The sequence below is a fragment of the Protopterus annectens genome, chromosome 1.part0 (genome assembly GCF_019279795.1).
Source record: "Protopterus annectens isolate FY-2018-M chromosome 1.part0, PAN1.0, whole genome shotgun sequence".
Taxonomy (NCBI): Eukaryota; Metazoa; Chordata; order Ceratodontiformes; family Protopteridae; genus Protopterus; species Protopterus annectens.
In genome coordinates this window covers 1,573,463,512-1,573,490,413 of record NC_056725.1, presented here as the reverse complement: position 1 = coordinate 1,573,490,413, position 26,902 = coordinate 1,573,463,512, and positions in this window count along the sequence as shown.

Sequence of the window (26,902 nt, the reverse complement as noted above, 5' to 3'; positions counted from 1 at the left end):
CTATATCAGGTGAAAGAATATTCAATAGTAGATGTTGCACTAGTCATGAAACCAAAATACAACTGAAGTATGCTTATCTTGAACTGACATGGGATCCCTCCTTATAAAATACCCTAAATTAAATATTTGTGTAGTTTGACTTTCAGAATGTAAATGTTATACAGACTTTTAATAGAGTCACATTTTTGATAAAATAACGAGTTGGTTTTCATATAATATGGTGTTACAAACTCATGATTAGTCTAATTTATTAATTCAACCTATGTATCTCTTTATCTAAAATCAAAACAGTGTAAGAAACTTCTCTGTGTGGAAGATTTTCAGTCCATATATTTCTAGTTAATCACTGTATATTAATCAGATCAGACAATAGTAGTAGAAGTAGCGAACGTAAACTCGTCAAGTCAAAAAGTAATAATAGAAAATATATAATTCTACAGCATTACTAAGTATTTGAAAGTAATCCAAGCAAGGCTTCGACTTGTTTCCAGTCGAAAATCCTTTATTAAGTACACAGACAAGCGATCCAAGTAAAACAAAAATAGAGTAATAATTTCCTCACAAGCTTTCTAAATATATATATACTTTGTATCAGGCATGGGAGTGGTTTATTGTGCTGTAAAACAAAGTGTTATTGGTACACATGTTAAATTCACATCCCTTCCCCCATCAGTGTGACATTCGAGCTGGTCCTGCCCTACCTAGTAGCTGTCATAATAATATATAGCCCTAATGTACTTTAATGGTACATCTTATTTAACCAAATTATTAAGTAGATTATTAAGTCTGTGATTTTATCCAAGGCAATATACTACATGGCTGAAAATATATCATCCTTAGTTCATTTTGCAATCAAAAATTATATATAAATATATACATATACATTTTGCATGTAAAAATCAGTTTCTATTTTCATAACCTATTGTTAACAAAGATCGCTTTCGTCCTTCTAGACTTCTTCAGGTCTGTGTACAAGAACCCTAAAAACCTATATAAGTGTATAATTAGTTAGTATTGTTATTAACATCATTTTGAATAAAGTGGAAAAAAGAGAACCAGAAAAAAATAAAAATAAGACAAAATGTATGTATGATGATGGAAACAAAATATACACTTAAATTTCAAATGATTTAAAATGGTATTTAAAACCAATTTGTAGAAAAATAAATAAATAATAAAATAAAATACAATTAGTCATGTAAACAATGTGGCAATTTTCTAAGTTCCAGTGCACTTTTAATTGAACAGTAGTAGTTTAGTCCAGGCTTTCTAAAAGAGTTCAGCTTTAATTGCCACATGAGTTCATGTTTCTCCAGAATATTCAGGATGTCTCCTTCAAGATCACTCATGTCTATGCGATCCAGGATCTGGAACTTAAAACCTGTGTGTCTTTTATGAAGAGAAAGGTGTTTGGCTAGTGCATTATTTTTACATCCAGAGCGGATTTCTGACAGATGACATGAAATCCTTTGTTTGAGTTTATTTACAGTCTTGCCCACATAGAATGCATCACATTCATTGCACTGTGCCCTGTAAATTACTTTTTTAGTGTTACAGTCACCCCTGCACTGGTTTTAATGATCTTCTTTAAATAAGGGCAATAAAAACTATCACCTTGCTGTATAAATATACAAAATGTACAATTAGTTTCACATCTTTTAGTGCTTTTCTCACATGGTCTAGGTTTAAATTCAACAAAACTTCTAATATTCCTGGCCTTCCTATAAACAAATGATGGGGCTTTACCTAAGATGTTAATCAGAAAAGGGTTTCCTGTGACAATGTCCCAGTTTTCTTCAATAATATTTTTGATGCTGTGATAATCCAAAGTGTATGTCAGGATGCAGCTATTTTTGCATTTGTTATTCTCTGTGGAATTACTTAACATTTTTCTACTGGGGAGGTTGAGTGAAGGTGCTTCAGTCCTTTTCAGTTCTATAATGGGTTCCAGGATGTTTTTTAACATCTGACTTTCATAGCCTCTCACTAGAAAATCATTCTCTAAGTTGTTCAGGTTTGTCAAAAATGGTTCCATCTCTGTGGTAATTCGAGCTAATCTATAGCCTTGGGATTTCACTACATTATACTTGGTTTTTGTAGGATGTAGACTTTTACTGTTGAGTAATAAGTTAACCCTCATTGGTTTTCTGAATAGATCAGTGGTGATTCTGTTATTGTTGGTGTCCTTGGAAATCTGCATATCTAAGAAAGTGGTTGAAGTACAGCTATGGGAAGAGGTAAAGGACTGTAAATAAACTCAAGCGAAGGATTTCATGTCATCTGTCAGAAATCCGCTCTGGATGTAAAAATAATGCACTAGCCAAACACCTTTCTCTTCATAAAAGAAACACAGGTTTTAAGTTCCAGATCCTGGATCGCATAGACATGGGTGATCTTGAAGGAGACATCCCGAATATTCTGGCGAAATATGAACTCATGTGGCAAAACTCTTTTAGAAAGCCTGGACTAGACTACTACTGTTCAATTAAAAGTGCACTGGAACTTAGAAACTTGCCAAATTGTTTACATGACTAAATGTATTTTATTTTATTATTTATTTTTTTTCCTACAAATTGGTTTTAAATACCATTTTAAATCATTTGAAATTTAAGTGTATATTTTGTTTCCATCATCATACATACATTTTGTCTTATTTTTATTTTTTTCTGGTTCTCTTTTTTCCACTTTATTCAAAATGATGTTAATAACAGTACTAACTAATTATACAATTATATAGGTTTTTAGGGTTCTTGTACACAGACCTGAAGAAGTCTAGAAGGATGAAAGAGATCTTTGTTAACAATAGGTTATGAAAATAGAAACTGATTTTTACATGCAAAATGTATATGTATATATTTATATATAATTTTTGATTGCAAAATGAACTAAGGATGATATATTTTCAGCCATGTAGTATATTGCCTTGGATAAAATCAGAGACTTAATAATCTACTTAATAATTTGGTTAAATAAGATGTGCCATTAAAGTACATTAGGGCTATATATTATTATGACAGCTACTAGGTAGGGCATGACCAGCTCGAATGTCACACTGATGGGGGAAGGGATGTGAATTTAACATGTGTACCAATAACACTTTGTTTTACAGCACAATAAACCACTCCCATGCCTGATAAAAAGTATATATATATTTAGAAAGCTTGTGAGGAAATTATTACTCTATTTTTGTTTTACTTGGATCGCTTGTCTGTGTACTTAATAAAGGATTTTCGACTGGAAACAGACGGCCTGCCTTGCTTGGATTACTTTCGAATACTTAGTAATGCTGTAGAATTATATATTTTCTATTATTACTTTTTGACTTGACGAGTTTACGTTCACTGCTTCTACTACTATTGTCTGATCTGATTAATATACAGTGATTAACTAGAAATATATGGACTGAAAATCTTCCACACAGAGAAGTTTCTTACACTGTTTTGTTTTTAGACCCACTACACTTTAGTGGGTTGTTTTGAGACTTCGGGGATATCATGGAGATTACTTGTTTTTTCTTTATCTAAAATCAGTATCTGCTGGCACGTATTGGATCATAGGATCATAAGATATACAAGGTAATGAGTCCAGAAACTACATACGCCTTACCAAATAATCACCTGATGTTCTACCACCTCTTTCAAGGAAAGTGAGACCCATAAGTTCCAGAGCATATTTAAGGGTACCATGCAATTCTCTAGGTTACATTTGAAGAAAGACAAGGAGTCATGTTGCTTGACTTACAGACGGAGTTTATTCCAGAGCAGGGCAGATGCTAGATAATGAAGCTATCCTTCTGATCAGCTTTAATCATTTCTTGATGTAGGTTAAGATCAGTGGTTGTGCTGTTAGCTGTACTGTTTGACTTTCTAAAAAACAGGAGACTGAAAATGACAGGAGCTGTGGGACTTGATAAGCAAGGCACAGATCTCACAACATGGGGACAAGTCTTCCAGTCTTTCCTGGTAATTAAGATCCACATATTGAAATGGTACTTCCTTTATAAAAATTTTGTTTTTTTTAAATGTGTACTCCATGTGGCTATTTCACAACAGTACTGCATGCTTAATCTTAACTTATAAGTTGGGCATGTAAAAAACAGAGCAGCAACTATTCATAAAGAAAACCTGCATCTTTCCACCTTAGTCAGATGTTGCTGTGATGATAGGAGGTACTGCCAGCCATGCCAGGAGAAGTAGGGCAGTGGATGTATGACTTGTGCCAGCACAGTTAGCTGCAATTCTGTAAATAATTATATGCCATTTGTGTATCAAACTGATTTGTACAGATGCTTGTCCTGAAAATGTATTTGTGAGGTTTGCTTGTGTTAAAATATAACATTGCACCATGTTGGAATGAAAATAAATGTACATGTATTACTGTAACAATTAAATGTATATGTTTTAATAGAGGATACTAGGACAGCAGAGGTTAACCAGCTAGCTTACTTTAAGAAAAATAACGGAAATGTAAAAGAGCTGTTAAACCATTAAAACGGCACCCCACAGTGCTGAATAGGACTGGAGACAGTTGGTCTGGAAGAAGCCTTTGTTCATTAGCTCAGTAAAAAGAGGGGAAGTCCCAGGAACTGCCATAAACATTTAGATGTGTATTGCAGCTGTCTATGCTAAATTCCTGTCTCAACTTCAAAGGGGGACACTGTGAGAACCTAGAGTCATTTGACCAGATGAGGTCATTCTGCAAGCCATCTTGGATATTATATTTTACAGGGAGTAATCTTTGAGTATTGAGTATTCTGTTTTGGGGGACCTGACTAGAAAGACTACTCACATATTTCATTGTGCCTTGGTCTATCAAGTAAGCCATTAGGGAATAGTAACTCTCTTAGATTCAGTCAAGAATATAGTGAAGCTTAGTTTAGAGATTGTTTTTCTTTATTTGTATGAGTCTATCCATCAATGTTATTTGTACTATTTCCTGTGATTTGAACTCTGTGGTTTAGTGTAAATATATGTTTAGTATTTTCTTGTCCTTTTATTATTTACAACTCAACACCATAAAAACCAACTGCCAATTATTAGCGGACCGGAGTTCTGCTGTGGTGACCCCTAACTGGGAAAAGCCAAAAGACAAACAACAACTACAACTAAATATATTTAAACTTTTCATTGTGGCTGATCATTTTTAGAAAATATTTAAGCTTTGAGAGTATTTGCACATATTTATTTGGTGATAACTCTGGCCACTCCTGAAAGCCGTGCTGTTTGACCAACATTACCATTTGTATTATTATTAACTTCACTCAGCATAATTGGTTACCCTTTTAAGAACCTTATAGTAACTGACTAGTGGCAATGAATCTGCCTTATAGTTTGAGCAAAGTTGGTAGAGTGGGCAATCTGTGCCAGCCTTTTCCAGGTGTGTGTGTGTGTGTGTGTGTGTGTGTGTGTGTGTGTGTGTGTGTGTGTGTGTGTGTGTGTGTGTGAAAATTAAATCTCAAAGAGTGTGTGTATCAGATACTTGGGGCAGGGACATGAAGCACTGGTTTCACAGTGCCAGTGGGGAACCATATTGTGGATATGCAGAGAGGCAGATAGAGACACCCAAACCTGGGCTGAGTGTGTGCCCTGTGTACTCTTAATGGAAATTGTGCTTGATGCAAAGAGGTCTGCATTCAGAAATACTGAGTGTATCCATTTGTATTCCAAATGCACGTTGATCTCCAGTGTCAGTGGTGAAGATTCCGACTCTTGATTACTGCCCCAGCATGGGAACGTCACAGTTGCTATGATAGTAAATAGTATGTATGCATCCACACTAGCTCCTGTGTGCCTTTGTTATTGCACTTGGGCTAAGAGGTCTAGGTAGCATAGAAAAAAACAAAATATTCCACCTGGTTAACAACCTGACACCAGACAGATTATACAACTGGCAGGGCCATTCATACTCTCTCAGTATAAGGCTCAGGAATCAGATTGGATCTGCTGTATTGGTGGACACTCTCCCAACAGCAGTGCTTTTTTTTCCAGAGCCAGAACTACAGCAACTTGAGGTGTGACCTAGGACCCCCACCTGCACAACTTATAAGAATGCAGAATTTGATGTGATGTGAATCCCCTGGTATCCTGTTTATTCCCACTCCTTTCATCAGACTAAACTCCATCTCAGACAGATAAGTACTAAATGTTTTCTCAAAGGTGTATGTTATAGATTTTCTTTGGTACCCCAGAAATAAATAACCAAAGGGTCACAGGCCATTAGGTAAAAGCTGCTCTGAACAAACCAAAAGGTAACAAAAAAGAAAACCCAGCAACTATCACAGCAGGAGAAAAGCGTCCACAGATAACCCAAAATAAACCAAGACCAAATTATAGTGGTGCACAGTATTTAATAAACAAGGGTAAGTGCTTTCACAGTTACAGACTGTTTCATCAGATCTACTTACATAAAACCATCTAAACATTTAAACAGCATACAAAAATGACACCTACTCTAAAGCATCTTGATTAAAATGCAACAGCATTGGAAGTGGCATTAAAAACAATCCACTTCCTGTTCCAATAACAACTCTACTTACAGGTTCAGAATCCAAAAAGGTAAAAATATTCCATCGGTTCGTAGTGCAAAACTGCACTTCTGACATCTCCATAAAATTATAATGCACATGGTTATTAAGGAAAAATAAAACAGTATTAAAACCAAATAAATCTAATCATTTCATAATGTGGTGGGCATATCGTCCAACTAAAATTCAGATTTCAGTAGACCAGTCCATGTTGATTCATGCAAACAAACTGACGTTTCAAGTATAGAGAAGTTTCTTAAAGGTACAAAGATGAAGATCCTACATGATAATGCTATAAACCCAAAAACCTAAACATAAAATAAAAAGGTATACAAATATAAAAATATATATGAAAATATAATCTACAAAATAGACCTAAGCCATTGCAACATTTATCTCCAGTGAATACCATATTACACAAATATTAAAATCCATTAAAAGATCATGTGGTAGTTATACCTAATGAGGAAGTGATCGTGCCTTAAGTGCAGATTTCAAAGAAACCACACCATTCAACCCCAGTTTCTTATAAGATTGCAATTCTAACTCCCACCCCTGCTCCTTCAGTTTAGTTCTTTTCTTCACATCTTCACCTCTAATATCTAAAAGGATTAACTCTAAAACAAAGAATTTACATTTATGCTACTGGCCAGATTCATGAACATGTAAGGCAAAAACATTACTCAGCTTGCTAGTCTTTATATCATTTAAATGCTCCAAGATCCTATCCTTGAAACATCTATTCAGTTTTCTTATATAAAACACATAACAGAGTTCCCAGAATGCATAGCATACCAAGTTATTCATCTTGCAATCAGCATAAAATGAGCACTCAATGGAATGATGTAGAGTAGGGTGCTCAAAAAAAAAATAATTAGAGTAAATATATTGACAAGCTCTACACTTTCTACAGGAAAATGTACCCTTATGATGAGAGGAGAAAGAAAAAGAATCAATTGCTCTGTTGTGATTCTTATAACACAATTGCCTTTTAAGGCCTTTTAAGGGAAAGACTGTTACAAAAACGAAATCTAGGTGCCTCCCCTACCAATTCCTTCAACTCAGGGTTTCTGTGTAATATCCACCAATTTTTTCTCACTACATCACATAAAAGATCGATGCCATTTGAGTATGTAAACAGACACCTCACTTCCCTACTCCTATAGAGTCTCAGACAACACTGGTAGACAGTATTAAATCAGAACAGTAAGGCTTGGCCTTGTCTCTCCACTCAGATCTTACTTGAGATATACATAAGTCTATCTCTTGTGAAGAATAACCTCTCTGCAAAAAATCTTGCTTGAGATCAGAGAACACTTGCTCTAGCAATGTATCATCTGTGCGCAAATGCATAGCTCTAAGAAATTGCCCCCTAAGCACATTCCTAGGAATTTTTTAGTTGAGCTATATAAAAGCATTCATTATTTAACTGCTGACCAAGATTTTCTTTGTCACACTAGATGCGACTTCACTTTTTACAGTTATTCCTAATAACTCTAATTATTTTTGAGCACACTACCCTGCATCATCTTCTTTCAGCTAGGAAAATCCTCATATCCCAAGCATGTCTTCTTTCAGTTAGGAAAATCCTCATATCCCAACCAAACCTTCTTTCAGCTATAATAATCTTCAAATCCCAACAAAGTAACCAAGACATCTTCTAGCAATAAAAGTCCACAGATCCCAAGAAAGTTTTCTATCAACTATGATAATCATCAGGTCTCAACCAAGTCCTCTTCCTCAGGTAAGTTTTTTTTTTTTGCATATGCAATTAAAATTAGATCATTTTTGAATGCAACTTTTTTTTTGTCATTTAGCTGCCTGTTATGTTTCTGTTTACAAGTTACATTTAGTGATGGCACACTACCCCGGGAAGGGATGGGAATTGTGAAGTGGGTTAAGTCTCTGTTTATGGAATATGACAGCTTAACGTTTGGTTTAACAGGGCTGTATCTTGGTGTTTCCTTTGGCTGTACCTAGTAGCTCATCCCTCAAAATACGTTTTTTTTTTCTTCTGGACCATAATTGTCAAGAAGAATATCTGAGCTGCACTAAAGTGTTTGGTTTAATGCCCTATGACCACCACCATCACTATTTTGGTTCTTTCACTTAAGTAACTGCAGATTCTAGAGACCTGAATGGGAGATTTAGGAGACCATGCTATGGTGATTCCCTTTGCCCAAGTAACACACATATGTTCTAGGATTACTTGAAATTAAATATTTCAATTATATATATTAGTATATAGTTGCCTGAGTTTTTTCCTTACAACAGCATATTTTGAAATATTTTGGTAGTTCAGATGATGAAATATCAGCTATCAGAGCCACTAATGTCTCAGTGGGTTCCAGCCTGGATTTTTTAAATCCCATGGCCTGTGATAACTATTTGGAAGGTGCACCTTAACAGGAGATATGGATGATTTTGTCACAGCCTGTCACCCGGATAGGTCAGAGGAAAGTGCTGACACTAAACTATCAGGTACTCACAATGAATAAAGAGGGTGATTCAGTAATCTGACACTAGGAAAGAGGAAAGAAAAATACAACCAATAAACTTGTTAACATGCTCTCTTGAGCAGTAGCCACCTTCTGGGTAGAATTAAAATGTGCCAGCATATAGGAAATTGTTCAACAATATGTTCTTTGTCATCCACATTTGCAAAATACAGATTGTTAATATTTAAGGACTTCAGATCAAATTTTTATAAATATCTCCAAGTAAACCAGATGCACATACCAGCTATACCTATCTTCTGCAGAGTTTTCTGTTACCCATGTGTGTTATTCCTGAATAGATGGCAAGGTGAACTCCTGCAACATTAGGTTACTTATCTAAAAATTGTGATCTCACTGATGTGACTATATGAATCCTATGTTCACCCATGGGTGCTGTGTTATTCAGCTACTGTGGGACAGTTGTGAATAGTGCACTCATCCTGGCATTGCATTGCCACTCATGCAAATTAGTGTGCACATTCCTTGTGAGATGTCATGATCAATATAAGTATTCAGTAATGGAAATACCTGCCTTTGTAGTGCTATTTCTTAAAACTCGTATGATGATTCCAGCTAAAGTGTTTTTTTTTTCCTCTTCTTCCTTTATAAACAGTGCAGAACTTACTGTCAAGTTGCATACTGCCACCGTTGGCGTCCTTGTTGTTTCTGTTCTTAGTGATGACCCTTTAGCATATACCCTGTTGGCATGAGAAATGATCAGCTGGAGAGGAGAGGGGTAGCACAACACTACACAAGCCTAGGGGGAAGGGTCATAATCTTTTAATGTATTTAAGGATCTTCATTCAGTCTGACATCACCTTAACCTGTGATAATCCATGAACAATATTAATACAACATCAATGCAATCGGGCTTATCTGATGAGAAAACTAACCATATTCCTCTGGAGAAAAGGAAAGGGGAAAAGTGAGTGTAAAAATGTTTACACAAGTTGGCTTAACGTCAACTTCAGCATACAAAATAACTTATCTGGCCGATTGGATTAATACGTAACACTTGACATTCTTTTATGAGTGATTTACTAGGACAATGGATCTTGGATCAAGTACTGCTGTGGTTTATCTGAATGTTTGCAGTTGTAGGACTGTGTGGATCTTGACATATTCATTTAAAAATTACTGTATTAAGAGTTTGTTTTGAATGTCCAACCTTAGTTTTTCCTTGTTCTTAGCCTGTTAGCATACAGATTTGCTTTTGTTTTCCTGGTTGTGCCCTTGTATATATTATACAGTCCCTGTTACTCAGGTACTGTAAACTGCAGTGGTAGCAACAGCAGAGAATCACTGAAGATTGAAACAGACATTACAATACTTTGTTAGTGTTATGGCTGTCAAATATTCCATGCTTGTTGATATTAAATTAAATTTATGAGCAATAAAGTATAATAATCTTATATTTTTCATGCTATTTTAAACAAGCTCTTAAGAAAAAAAACTTCATTTAGTTGAACAGCTTGTTAAAAGTTTTCTGTGATTTTGTTTTTCAGCATACATTACATTCGGGGTTTTCAATGAATAACATGACAATTTGGCCATATGTTCTCCTTCTATGCAGATATTGCTTGACAGATGGGTATTTTTGTTAACCAGTTTATGTCACATGTACTCTTAATCAGATCTGATGTTTGGACAAAGCAAAAACGTACGAATACATTACAGAGTGCTGATTTTAGAAATAATATGCAATATGTCTCAATGATATCCTCAAATGATTATAAAATGCCATTGCATTTTCATCACTGCTGCAGCATCTGTCCCTGCAATCAAAATTTCTCAGACTCTGAACTCACAGAAAGAAGCTTTTGTCTCTGTTCCCTGAGGACATAAACTCTGCCTTCCCGTCAAGAGTACAAATCCAAAATCATGTTTATACTGCTGATATTTTGTATAAAATCGAGTGACTGTCTTTTTCTGCAGTCTTTCATGAGTCTTCTCTTTGTTTGTTCTGTGTCTTCCCTTTACTACTGTATGGCACGTAAATGTTATAGGTTTCCCAAGGGGTGGCTAGATTATCAGTCTTAGATGGAGTTCCAAGTATCAGAAGCACACATATGCATCTCTCTATAAATATTTGGACATTAGGTTAATCAAGACTTAGTCTGCAGAGAATGAAATCAAAGGTCTTTATCAAGACCCCTTCATATTTTTGTATATTTTCAATCATTTTTCTTTCAGCTCACTGCTCAGCCTTTATGAAAAAATAGATTTCCTACCCAAATGCATTCTCTCTCTGCAGTCTTTATGGTCTCTTTTTGTATTCCACAATGTCAATGTGCTTTCACTTTTAATACAGTAATATTTCACATTATGTATTAAAATTAATGTACTGTCTAACCAATTAGAGATATTCTGGAATAATTCAGGAGTAGGAATTATATGCTTCGGTTACATTTATGAAAATGAGGTATCAGGAGACTAACTTCTAACTGAAGGCATTATCTACCCATTTGCTTAACATACACAAATGCCTTCTTGAAAATAAAATGAAGACTATGTGTGTGGTATGTGTGTGTGTGTGTGTGTGGGGGGGGGGTGACGAAATCAGGCAACCATGCCTAGCTACAAAGGCACACCAGTGAAATAAGTGAGATAATCAATGTAATGAATTTCTATTTAGTTTCACCCTACATATCTTGGTTTGATTCCCTCATTCTCCACTTGTACAGTAATTCATTTAAGCAGATGATGCTCCTTGGTCATTCATGTAAAGAGGTATCTCTATGCTTAGTGAGCTTATATTATTAACAAATTAATAAAATAAACACATAGAATAACTAATCTTTCATTCATTTGCTTTTTTGTGGGTAAAAGGCATGTGTCATCTGCTAGGATTAGTGCATTTTGATGGTTTTGAGTTAAGAATAGAGAACATGATAAACTTCAGGTTATGAGGGGAACCACACTACCCCCTTCAATAAGTACATCATAAGGTTAGCCAGAAGAACTTGGTTTTAGCTCTAGTATGTGACAAGCTAGCTTTCATCTTTATACTTGAAACTATGATGGATACTGCAAAGGATATTCATCTGCCCCAATTTAGGTACTCTACCCAGACAGTGTTCTTTTTCTTAGTGATTGCCTTGATATTTTCTACAAAGCCAATAATTCCATTTTTCACTCGGTAATAAAAGTCCTCTTAAATGATGACGGCTTCCATTTGAGTTAAAAGATCAGGCTTAGTCACATTGATGTCTACACTATTCTGTGAAAACATACTGCATATCTTAACTGAGATAACATCTCTTTAAAGGCAATACAAGAGATGACTTACCCATTCATCTAGTGATCTCAAAAATGAAATCTTAAGTGTGGAGAGGGCTTTTTCACCTCATGTGACTGTTGTCTCTAAAAAGCTGCCACTGTTAATGGTTATTCTTAGCAATCATATAAATCATACTGATTTTATCGGGATTTTACTGTGAATGACTTGTACATCAATGAGTAGTTGTACCTACAGCTATATCTACAGGTGGTCAAAATTAGTTTCCCCGAGTGTCAGCTGCCTGACTCACAAGCCAGAGAGGAATACAACAGCAATGAGCGTTTTCCATATGAAATTACTGTCAGGGTGGTTTCTGTGTGTGAACTGGCAGTGATACCTTTGTTTTGGGAGACATTTCCCTTCTTGGCATTTCTTTAACTACAGAACTGGTATGTATAAGTTCACGGGATGTGGGGGTCTGTCTCCCACATCAGGGTGTGGGAGGGGGGCTTGCCTTCTGCAAGAAACAGTTATAATTTAAGTTTTTCACCCTTTCTTTATTATTGGCATTTGTGTCCAGCAATTGGTTTCTTCAGCATCTTGTCAATCAGAGATTCACAGTAGATATGTATCCAAACTGTGTAAGATTTGATTTTGCTCTTTCCTGACAGAACCAAAACTATAACTGTGTAATAGTGTATACTGCAGTGCTAAAGCATCTTTATAGCTGCCATTGCTTCTGGAGAACATTAGCTTCCATACTGCAGTATTTAACACTTTAATGTGCTATCTTTGTAGACTCTTTGAAATTACTGCTAAATGATATGGAAATGGGCAAAATTCCTTCTAAACATACAGTAATTCCTCAAATCCTCCATGTCTGTGAAGACTTATTTTGTCCACAGCAGGTACTTTTACCTATGTCATGAAACAAAGAATAAAATGACATACTGATATGAATTGTACGTTACTATAAAACAGCCATACTACCTTTTCTTTGTGTTTAGTATTTGCTTAATATAGTATGAAGTCCATAGTCACAGAACCTGTGGTCCAAATTAATCTGTTAATTCCTATAGCTGAAGCACTTTATCCCTGATGGTTAAAAAGGATCAAGAGAACAAGTGAACTAATCTTGTACAGAACAAAAATGAACATTTTGCTGCAGCAGTTCACATTTTACCTGTGTGCTGTAAACATTTCCCTGCATCAGTCACTTTGATGATGTTGCCCTGTCTCTCTTTCTGCATTAGCTGCTGCTTTTTGCTGCCAACTTCAATCACACTTTGTGTTCTTGCACTCCTTGTTTCTTGCTGTCATGTTACGCTTTTATAAATAAGTTGGCATGTTCTATTACTAATCTAGAAAAGATGTCAAAACTAGGACTGAGAAAAATAAAAATAATAAAAGCCTGACCGCAATATGACTGCTTGCATGTAGTGAGGTGATGTCATGTCACATATTCCCAAACACAGACAAAGAAAAGTATGATTCTGTCTTCTTAGCTCTTTAGTGCTATTGGAACCACTGACATTTGTGGTAAGTGTTTAAAAAAACATGAAACTAAGTGTGTAGTTAGAGCTTAAGTATATTTGAAGTATAACACTGAGTCAGGATAGTAAACAACACCCACCACAGATGAAGGAAGAAAATGCCCTGTTTGATGATAGCCTATCCAATCTCTCACATATATTTTTCCAAGTAAATTTAGCTGCTACCTGCCTATGCCATCACTTTAAATAAACTGCAAACTTACATTATGCTATTTGTGGAGAAGTGCAGAAGAATGTATGCAAGTAAAATAAGTGGTCTTTATCAATATTTTTAACTTGGCTCAAGTTTTTCCATGTCATCAGTACTCCTGCTTTCTTATTATAGTTGTGTTTTCTCTTCTGTTTTATGGATATTTATAAACCCCCCACTTTTCTACTTCTCCGTGCTACTGCCAGTGGTGGATGTAGCATTCATGTAGATGGGAGAGCTAATGCTGACCGTAAGACAAGTGAAAGGGATATTGTCAGTGCAGAATGTGCCAGAATGTTACTGCCATCTGCACTACTTTTGTTACCTCTGCTGTGCTTCCTCTTCTTCTTGTTTTATGGATGATAAACAAAAGCTGCTTCATTTGGAACTATGACAGTCCTTTATTATTGCTTCATTCTAGAATTGTACCAAGCTCTATCATTTTATGTGCTAGTGATGCCTAATTCTATGGTCACCATCTTGGAACAGAGTTATGCAAACCTCTCAAGTTGAGTCTGCAAACCTGCCATCCTGATCCTGTAAGATCTGGACTGGATCAGCCCCGTGGTGAACAGCAAAATAGTACTTGCAGACTGGTTGTACCTTAATTACCAAATTAGAAAAGGAATTGCATGTGGAATAACATGCTACTCTGAAAAGTTACTTCATGCCCAAATCCAAAATAAAGGGCTTCTCCAGTCATCATTCACTGTGCATGGTAATGAGTACTGGCAGAGTCATTGGTCTGACTCCAAAAGGGCAGTCAGGCTATCATTGCTGAGACACTTGGGACAAAGGCTACCAATGTAAAACGGTGAAGCAAAGGAGTACCCAATTGAAGTCATTGGGTGATTTCAGCAGAGTAGTAACTAGGCTGTTGTGAAAAAGGCAGCTAAAATCGGCCAAGCTGCTAGGGGGCAAGATCACCAGGTTCCTATGGAGAGTGGGTCCAGTACTGGCATCCAGTTATGAAGGTGCAAGGATACTGCAGCTTCATAAATGAATCTTGATACTGCATTCATGGTTATGGCTGAAGCTCAGAGTGTGGTAATAAATGTAGCGATGTACTTATTGCAGATATAGCAAGCAGCTTGCCAAAATTACTGGTGTGAAGCATTTGCTTTAATCTTTAACTTTAAGAAGTTTTTTTTTTACTCATTAACTTTAAGTTGATGGGCATCTTCCCAAGGTGTCAGATGATCCAGCTATGATTCTAGGTCTGAGCATTGAAGCAACTCCAGCTGTATGTGCAAAATGGTACATTGGGCAGTAGACTGTGGGAAGATAGTCTGTCTACAGTACCACATTCCATGCACAGGTGAAGCTCTCTAGGTACTGTTGGGTAGCCACTGGGGAAGAGGCTGAGAACTTCTGACACACATAGTAAGTGGTGTGATAGTCATTCCAGAATTTCAGTGGGGATGACTTACATAGATACATTTGTTAAAAATAGAAGAAAGTCCCTTTAGGCAAGTGCCATGCATGCCCATCTGAGTCTGCAGATGGTGAGAATGCATGTATGCAAGCAAAATGGTCATGTTACCTGCCATGCATGCATATTCTGGTCCATTCTACAGATGGCACTGTTGTGTAAGATGTTGTCCTAGATGTACAGTCCTTCTGTGGTAATTCTGGTACTACAAGCTGGCTCATTGTCTGCTGTACTATTGCGGTCATACTGATGGAGCTGTAGAACAGGATGGCTTTGGGTAAACTCATCAAGTCCACAATGGACTTGGCATAATTCAGGTTGTGTTAGGGCTGAGCAATGATAGTCGCTGACATAGCATTTTATGAAATCTCATTATGGAATCTCATTACCCACTCCTGGCATAGCCGGAATCCCACACATCCAGTACCATGGTGTTGTGTAGCACTAAAACTGTGTGCACCATGTGCCCCTGAATGAGGTATTTCCTATGGAGGGGAGGGTTGAATTTAAGGTTTAGATTATGTAGTAAAATGGCAGATCTGCTATGCCGCTCCAAACTTTTTTGGAATCTCCCCTTATGCAAAGAATGATTCCATAACTCTCAGCCTTCAGTCTCCCAAATATAGAACAAATATGGAAAATGTGGAGCAACTAGTAAAAACCCTAACTAGAAAACTGTGGCTGAAGTGTATTGTTTCATACATCCAAAATGAACTGTTAGTAGAATTATAATACTCAGTATTACTTATGGATTTCTACTTGAAAATGTTAACGATAAATGTGTGACATGCTGTATGAATTTGGAAAAAGGTTGACACTGAAGCGAAATGAGGTAATGTTTTTCAGAATAAGGTATAGCTTGGAGTTATGTGCTGAACAAACATATGAGCTTGCATAGTAAGAGTAAAGTATCTGATTATAACACAACATTGTGCCAAATAATCTAACATCACCAAATTACAAACTACACTAAAACATATCAGAAAGAAGGCATATACTGCACTGTACCTTGTCAATTCAGGATGCAATGGCGTGTATGTTTTTTTCTACATGCCATTTCCTGCTGCAGCTGCCAGCCATCTGGCTTCCCTTATCAGCCATGTTGAATTGTTTCCCCTCCTGGGTAATTCCAAATAAAAATTAGAACTGACAAGTAGAGTCCGTCATATAGCTAGCACCAGCAGTGCTTTGTGCCCATGCTGACATCCTAGCAATGAAAGGTTTATTTACTTATTTAAGTGTAATTCACATCCCCCCAGCTAAGGAGGCCTAATGACCTGCATCTGTACAATTCCCTAATCAATGCAGATGCATGTTCCCATGCACTTGCAATGAGAGCTACTACAAAACAGTTTGATGTCTAAATGTTCACCCCCTGGACCACCACTTGAAGTACCCCCTCTCCCTTCCTTACAGTATTTTCATATTGGATGGTCACCAAACACCCCCTCCCTTCCAGGATAAGTTCATCCATCTTCCCTAGCAGCTCTCGCAAGCACCCAAGCAGCTACTCAATTGAGTCTTTTGGGTTGTAATTAGTGCTTTATCCATCTGCATCACCAAACATACTGTGCATATAGTTTACATGATTTATCTTGATGTCCTTAATTATAAGCCAAAAATTATCCCTTTTCCAAGTCAACAGTGTATAAGCAATACGGTTTCTTTCACCCCAGTCCTTAACACCAACTGAACAGAGTCACATACCAGCCATACATATTTACATGTTTCAGTTATAAACATTTGAAATGCATTAATGGATCCCTTAACTCATTCATATCTATCAGGGGTGGAATGTCACATTTCTAGCAGCTTTTATACATCCACTGGTTCTTGACATTCATTTTCCTGAGGAAAAACAGCAACAACAGAAAACAAGTTAAAAATTATAAACCAAACAAATGTAACCATCTTGTGAGCGGTAAATGCTAGTAAAAAGGTGCAAATAGCAAACTGGTTCAACAAAACTTCTTTACAATAATAATAATCAATGCATTTATAGCTGGGGATTTAATAAAAATCTGTGTAGGCATAATGTAAAGCCTACACGGAAGGTATCATGGCCATGTATGCTGTACCCCCTCGGTAGCAGGTCATGCATATTAATGAAGGTGTGTTACTGAGTGACAGCCATGTAACACTGTTATTGAATCAGTGTAGGGAGTGTGTTACTGTATCTGGAGATGAGTAACACACCCCCTGCACTGTCAAAGTGCCGGATATCAATGTATGCATATGTAATAAAAGGGTTTATTTATTTTTTTGTGTTTACATGAAGTCACGCGCAGCAATAGACACATGCCAGAAATCTAAAAATAGAAACCTGATATATGTACTTATGAAAGCAAAGGTCAAGTTTAAATATAGCTGAGAAAGATTTCATGCCACGCAGCGGTGCTTAAATGTAGTGGAGAGATATATGTAAAAGTATAACAATAGTCAGCATGGCCACGTAACTAAATGGTTAGAGTGACAGCCTTATGTACAGTAGGCGCAGGGCTTGCATACAGAGACAGGTTGTTTTGTGAATATACATTATGAGAATAATGTTAAATCCTGATTACAGTTTGTATGATTACACAGACAGGTTATTTCATTTATTTTGCAAATACACATTTATGAGAAGTATTATTAAACCTTGATTGAATTTTGTATGAATACACAGACAGGTTATTAATTTATATTGCAAATACACATTGTATGAGAAGTATGTTTAAACCCTTGATTGCATATTGTATGCATGCACAGATATGTTATTAAGCATTTATGTGGCAAATACACATTTATAAGATGTATTTTTAAATCCTGTTTTGCTGTGCTCAGCTAAGCTCTGCTAAGCACAGCTAAGCCTTGTAAAGCACTGCTTAAACAAGGAATGTTTTAGCAGTGCTTACCTGGTTTGTGCACTGGAATGCTAGTTTGAGCAGTGCTCAGCACAGCTAAGCTGGTTTGCACACCACTAAGCATTGCTGAGAATTGCCAGTTTAAGCACAGCTCAGCTGAGCTTAGCGAGTTTGCTCTAAGTTCTGTATTTTTAAAAATGGCCCAATGGTGGTAAAGGGTAGGAAAACAGCCTTATTTAAGTGCAACAGGTGGGAATACAGCCATAACCTGTTGGAGATTGAACTTGGCAGGAACTATGGTAGGAGTTGGAGAGAGTGTGCACTTCTGCATGCAGTGTTGTGGCATTCTGGAGTCCAGGGTAATGGTTGGACTCCTCATTAAATACCATGATGTCCAGCTGCTGCAGGGCCAGTACCAGGAATCAGAGTAAAAGTTGGAGGCCTGGGACTGGCTAGCACACAATCTCACCAGTGCAACTAATATTCCCCTCACAGGTGAGCAGATGTATCATCATTATGATGACCTGAAGCATCAGAAGGGGGATCTATTGGCTACTTGGTTCCAAGATGTTTGAGAAGGGAATGTCCCACTTGTTTGTAAGTATTGTTATCATTATTTCACCAAAACCTACTCTAAATGTGTGTTAAACAGGTACGCATAATGGTGTGTTTCTCTCCCCACAGCTGTTGAGAAGAGAGCTCACAACCTAGAGGCCCATGCAAGGTGCCTGGCCAGGTTGTGCCATGAGTGTGGTGAGTACAGATGTAACTTGCAATCTATAGTCATATAAACAAGAAGGAGGAAATTAGTAACTGCCAGTAGGTATATTCAGTTTTGATTGTACTGCAATGAATGTGGTCATAGACCTGGACTGAAATAAGTGAGTAATGCCAGGTACAGTTCAATAAAGATGAAAGTATGAAACCTGATAATGTTAAGGAAATAAAGTTTCCAGTGCAGTAATAATGTTATGGAAATAACGTTTCTACTGCATCACTAATGTTAAGGGAATAAAGTTTCTACTCCATTAATAGTGTGAAGGAAATAAATGTTTCTACTGCATTAATAATTTTAAGAGAATAAGGTTTCGACTGCATTAATAATGTGAAGGAAATAAATGTTTCTACTGCATTAAGTATGGAATTACAGCTGTATTGCAATACCTGCATTATATTAACTTTTCTTCAATAAACACTGGAAATATATAGCAATCACTGCATGAAGTTACTCCTAATAAAGCTGTGCTGTGCAATGTGTGTGTATTTTGGGCTGTTGGTCATGAAATTAAGTATTACATCTGCTGTGATGTAAAACACAAACAATATCAGTAAGTGACTGAAGGTTAGCTAATAAAGAGTGTTCTGCTAAACTGTAGATGTGGAGCTGTACTACAAGATATAATGCATTGTGATATTTGTTCTGTACTAAGATCTGAAGAAATAATAGGAATGCCCAGGGTATATTGTGTATGTCAGGATTGTCTTGTGTTAACCATTGCATTTCATTTATATGCCTTCCTGCTCTTAGGTATGCTGCTGCAGGCACGTATGAAAATGTAATAGCCGTACACTGCAAATATACCAGATGCAACTGTATATGAGTCAGGTAGCCAACCCAGCACTCCAATATGGTTTGTACACATCACAGGTATTCCCACCCACTAGGGCTTTAATGTCTGTACCTGCATTCCATGTATTAATCCACAGTTTACCTACTACCTCTACCATGCATGAATCTCATGCATGTGTGTTCAAGTGTCACTGCAGTCTTGTATAACACTCTACCTCGATTAGCAGGTCACAGTTTGTTACCAGGTAAGCTCTAAGCATATATTAGTCAATCAAAATACAGCAGTGGCTCTGTAGCTCAATTAGATAAATGATAGGTGTGATATACATTTTGTCACACACAGACCAGGGTTCAAATCTAATGACAAGTACTATTAAATATTATAGAAGCAGTTATGTATTCTTAACCTATGTTCTCATACCTTCAACTTTACAGATTTTCACAGAATGTCCAGATTTTTATCTCATATTTTTGGTCCATTTTTCATAAAATTGTGTTTTTTCTGGCAAATTAGTGGCTAATCATTAAAGATTGAAATTAGAAAACAATGGCAGACATTTGAGTTTCAGACTTTTTACCCTTCAGAAAACTCATGCTAATGCAAAACATGTTATCGATCAACTTCCTAAGCTTGTAAGAACAATATTTAAAAACTGTCGCTCTTTTGAGGCCTTTGTCCCAAATTTATTTATGGCTTTGTCCAGATTTCTTGCAATAAGAGGTTGAGAGGTATGGATGTTCTCCCTACAGGAATTACAGGTAAATAAATCGCTGTAGTAGCCATTAGAATGGGTTAATAATATGTGTGTTCAGATGTACCACAGTGTTAACAGCAGTGCTAGGCAATGTGATAAGATGTCAGAAAATAAAGGCAACAAGTACACTACTAATAAAAGTTAATACAATAAATAAAATGTATAATCTTGGTACAGCTGTATGCCTGCTGTGTCTGTGAATGTCTGCCGATAGTCTAATCCCCATGCCTGCCAAGGAGGGCATGATAGTTGTAAACTCTCTGCACTGTGCACGATATATGTCTCTCAAGTGCCACGCTGTCATGGACTGTGATCACTGTTGCCTAATCCTCTGATCACTGATCTATCATGGGCATGAGTTATGTCAAAAGCACAGTCACCTACATCAGTCCACAGTACACCTTGGTAGCCATATATGTCCCCCTGATATGTAATAGTCCCTTGTAGATGTGGTCTTGTAGGTGTTACAGCTTGGCCCATACTGTCCCATGTGGATAGCTTGAGAGGTACGTACGTGCTACAGAAGCTATAGGGCACTCGTGTACATAAAGTAAGGGCAGATCTGTAGAGTATATAAGAGTACTGTTGCAAACAATATAGCTTATACTGGTATTAATGGACTGTATTTCTCCACCCCCCCACCCCTTATCTGCATCATTATTTATTATTGTTATACATAGGTTATGGTTTATTATTAACAACTTTTGTTCCAAAACCTTATGTTGGGCCTTGTGTTTTATTATTGTTATGTATTACAATGGTTGCATACTACATACCTTGTTGAATTATCTATGTCGTTGGCCTTATGCCATAACTGTTACTGGCATGCTGTTACTATACTGACTGTTATCTCACTTATTGCTGTGTTCCATATGCTATGCAATGTGATATTACTGGGTTATTTATAATGTTCTGGCATGCTGTTATAACTAACTAAATGTTCTGTTCATTACTAATGTATACACTTTGAAATACCTCAACACCATAACTTGACTGGGTAGCCCGATTCCCAGCAATCCACCTACCCTGCCTCAGCTGGCATTGGCATGGGGTCCCAGCATGTCTGGGACCCAACCTGGTGCTGCCCCATCCACCGGCCCTGCACCACCTTACAGATGGAACCGCCTCAAGGGATGGGGTGCTTACCCCCTCATGTACACACTGCCTCTGTATGCTGTCTTGTCTGTCTTGTCTGTATGCAAATGTAACCTCTCCTACCCAACATACCTCCCCACATGTACCTATATCCTTTCCCCAACATTCCACTCTCTCCTGGAAAAAAAAAGGGCATCTGTTCCACAAAACAAATTGCCCCATACATAGCTCTCCATTTTGCATCCGCGTCCACTGGATGCAATCAATCATTACATGAATTAACCAACACAGTTATGTCACCCTCACCCCTCTCTCTGGGGTGTGAGGCTCCAAATTTGAAATTCACTACAACCTGCACAGCTGTTGCTGTAGAAGAAATGGAGAGCTATGGTCCTTTCCTACACCTGTCCTGCACATCCCTACCTGCCTTTCAGTATGTTTTTCCCCATGCTTGCCCCCATTTCATCACTTTCCTATCACCCTATTTGTCTTTCTTTTTTCAAAATTAGTGCAGGGTTTAAGCGGAGCTAAGCAGCGTGTTGCACCATGCAAACCCACTTAAAACTGCTTAAAACTGCCTTAATTGCCTTCTCTGTTTCTGACACTGTTAGGCACATCTGCAAAATACTTATCTCTGCCAAGTCTTGGACCCGGGATGCTGTCAACTATAGCACAGTACATTAGCCTACTAGTCCACTCAGCTGTGAAGTAAAGCACGTGTTTCCATAAACATATCCTGATTGCTAATGACACACTGCTTGCACATATAATGGGAAAATTGGCAGTGTACTTGGGACTGTGATGCAAACACCAAACGAGTACACATCCAAATAAATAATAATGGATGCTTTTGAGGCCTGGGATAGCAGGTATAGCTGTCAGCTGCACAGACTGTTGCAGAATGTCCACAGTTGTGCTGCCTACTTTTGGCGCAGTTGTCACAAAACCACCGAGTGAGGTTAGAAAATCATGACAGACAGTTCAGTGTTACACATCATACCCATCCAAACTAACATGCTAATGCGACTCCTGTGTAACAGACTATATGCATGCACACATATTTTGAAAATTCTCCTGCTGCAGCACTGACTGAGTTGCTCTGTCACTTGAATCTGAGCATGTTGTATATTTTGCCACCCACAGTCCTGGGTTCGACTCCGGTGTGTTGCACTTCAATTACATGCTTTTGAATACAACTGATAATGACTGAGTCCTGCAATTTTAACTAAAACAGGTTGCTGCTACTGCATTCACTGCTACGTATGTTAGCATGTCAAAGGCCTGTAGGTAGGGACACACTGCACAAATATGTATAGGCTACCTACATGTCACCTAACACTCTCCGACAGGCACTGTTACATAAAATATGTACCTTAAGCACATGCCTCACCTGGACTGTTATGGGTACCCTCACCCTGGCTCTGCTGTAATGAAAAAGCTGATGCTGCTCCCTCATTGACACATACATCTTGCTGTCCTCCAGTGTGTTCATACTCCCCAATATGAGTCCTGGGCAAAAAGCAGCACCTGCAGCTTGCAACATACACAACAGTATATTCAGCAACCCACTACAGACCTACCATACCTCACAACCCCCTAGAACAAGGGCTCCACACTACACCCACAAATGAAGGGGGGGTGCAGAGGTCAAGTAACAGTGACATGTGACACAGTCTGCCCCTAGAAACATACACAACTGATAAACCAAGGATCCACTGCAGCAGCATGCATATTCTGATATGTATGACATATGACACTCACATCTGTCTTCCCCCTTACTGACCTCAACCCACATTGGTTAACACTGAACTGCCCCATAATCAGAAAGTAATTTGACAATGGCCAAACATAACATGCAAAACTGTGGACATACCACAAAAATCTCAACAATGGACAGTATTTGTACATACCCTCTGCAATGCTGTAGTCTCCACAGCTCAGTAATGTCCTTCTCAAAGTCTAGGAAATGGGCCAAGGCCTACATGAAGGCCTTAAATATTGCACAGTTGTCCCATCTCATTGGCTAATGAAATTGCAACCCAGCTGTTCTGGATGCAATTAGTGAGTCTGAGCCACAGATTGGTGCACAGGAAATCACCTGTTATTGAGCATTACCTACAAATGACAAGCAGCTGCCTGTGGTAGACAGGTCTGTAACTTGCTTTACCAAGCCAGACTGTGATTTCAGAATCCATTTTCTTCAGAATTTCATCACGAAAGGATTACAGCACTCTACCAGGTATGTAATACAAATTCCCATCTAATGGGATGCAGATGGGAGGATGCAGTTATGGGGAATAGGGATTACAATGGTAGGCCTCTAGTACATCTCTGGAAATGACATGTTGCTGATAGTCAGCTGTCCAAGCTACAGTCATGCCTTTCAACTCTGCCTGCTGTGACTTAGAGCACAGCTGTAGCCCTCTCACTCCCTCCTGCAATGGCTGGATCCTGTACCAATACCGCTGGATTGTGTGTTAGACATAATGACAGTGAGTAATGGAGCACACAGATAGCACATCACATGATGTACTATCATTTAGCTCCTCTCAGTTAGTGAATGTCACACAGGAATAGTTCAGACATTGTACCAGTGACCCTGACTGTCCCTGATGTACGCTGGCTGGTCACTGTTTTGTCAACATTTGTATATCATCACTTGACAGCTATGGCTACCATACCTGGCAACCCCGTACAGCAGGCTGCAAGTTATAGCCATTAATAGTGGGGGGACACAGACCCAACCTCAGCGACAGAGTGTACATAATGCTCATACAAAGTAAAGGTTTGAATACAGTAACAGATATTAATGTAGCATAAACTGTTTTTTAAGGGTTCTGGCATGTGACAGCCAGATTCTCCATATTCTAAGAACAACCAACAATTATTGTCCAGCTGTTTGCCAGACATATTTCTATTAAAGAGACCACATATATCAGGCACATGTACACATTCCACAAACATCAGTGTACTGGAGAAGTAGGACACCTACAGGGAAGATTCCCTACAGCACATTTGCATTTCTGTCTGTCATTGTGGCACATGGATGTTGCTGGATTATCCCCATATACTCGTAATAACGCACACCTATTTGTCGAACAGTGGCTGTCTGACATGGTACCAGGATGTTGGCCACAGGGGATACAACACAGTAGATGGCATTGATGGGAGTATAGACATTTAGCACATTCCATCATGGCACACAGGGATATAACCAGTATTGCTACTATGTTCCTGATAGCCACATACAGACTGTATTGATAGATGGCGGGGTATGACATGGGAGGTAGCAGTGCATAGTGCAGACCAATGTGGATGTGCAGGGTGTATACATAGTGAAGAGCAATGCATGTAGTCCTGTGATGTGTTCCCCTACTCTTGTCTTTAAGAAAGGATGTATAGATGGAGGTACCCACCATTTACAGCTGTGGAAAATGATGTAATCCTGAATGGCCTAAGACTGTATCACATCATTCTGCTCTCCAGGACTCGCCACAATTATGAGCAACATTCTGCAATATAGGCTGATGTAGGGCTACAGGACAGAAGCTATTAGCAGGTCCGTCGCAGGGTGATGGACATGGTAAATGCTGCATGGCAAAGGGCTGCTGCTGTGGTCAGGGACAATGCTGCCAGTGGTGGAGGGCCTGCAGCAGTAGAACACCTCTTGGCCACAGATAAATTCCTGGTGAACCTGGATCAACCACCAGCTCCCAAGCATCCATCACCCCTATACATCGTGGATGCGAGTGCCACAGCCTCCACAGCAGAGGACCGTCCAGGTAAGCCTCCTGTGTTCATCACTATAATACTGTATCAGTCATGGTGGCAGCCTCTGCATACCAGTACACGGATGTCAGGTCAATCTCCATGGGGGGGCTGTTTGTAACACACACCTGTGCACACATACTCAGAATGTCAGCAATGTAGGCAGTATCACTGTACCAACTGTACATGTTGCTATACGCACATATTATCCTGTAACAATGCCACAATTGTTATTGCTGACAATACCACTCCCTCACCTTTCCATAGGTATGTCAGGTGTTGCCAGATTCCAACGTCCTGTGCCCGATGAGTGTGATAATGACTTTGTATGGCTCATATATACCCAAACAATGTTAAGGGCTGTCATTTTGCTGTATACACAACAGATAGGCTTGACCAGAGTTCACCACTTGTATGTTCAGTCTCAGAGGGGTTAACTGCAGTCCATTGTATTGGTAATCACAGTAGTGTATGTGTAGGATCTGTAACATATTTACACTTATTTATGTGAAGGTCCATGCAGTCTGCTATGCAGGGGGCAATAGTATGCTGAAGACAGGTGACTGTGTTTTAGGCGTAGGTCTATCACATACACTGACATATTGCTAATCTCGCAGGTGTATAGTAGTGGCAACATTAACTGGACATAGCTGTGGTGCATGCGGTTTACTTGGCCTGTCTTGTGTGTGTATTTTGTAGTCTGCTTGTGTGTTGTGCACGGGATCAGAAATAAGATGTGGTATGTGTAATGCAGTTGTAGCACCTAACATGTATGTGTGTGTGTGTGTGTGTGTGTGTGTGTGTGTGTGTGTGTGTGTGTGCGTGGTTCATCATACATAATAGTGCAGGTAGTATTGTACTTATTTTGTCTTCCTCTTCACAGGTGACCATGGGGGTTGGAGTTTGTCCCCCTCACAACCTGATGTCAGTGTCTCATCAGACTCTGATGATGATGGTGGCCATAGTGAGGCACAGATGTGGTTGCTAAGGGCTGAATCTGTCCCATGGGTTGACATCCCACTTCCTCCCCCTTTGCCCCCGCACCCAGTCAATATGCCCACACATACTCAGTCCCCTACAGCCACAGATATTGGACAAATGGAGTGTGGCAGCATCGACCAGGACAGTGTGGCAACAATGGGATCAGTTAGTGTAGACACTGGCCATAGCCAGAGAGCTGGTGAAGTCCCACACAGGCAAATTAACAGAGATAGGAGGACTGCTGCCCATCCACCATTTGTCACAGATGTCACATCACGAGTCACTCAACAGATGTTTCGGTCCTTCATGAAGACACAGGCATGTTCCAAACACAACACCAGATGGATGTTCGGGATCATGGATGCATCACTGTCTGACATCCTTGACTCTCTCCACCACATTGGCGATGCCATGCATCATTTCACTGATGTAGTGGACAGATGGTGGCATGAGACATTGCCAGTCCTTGACTGT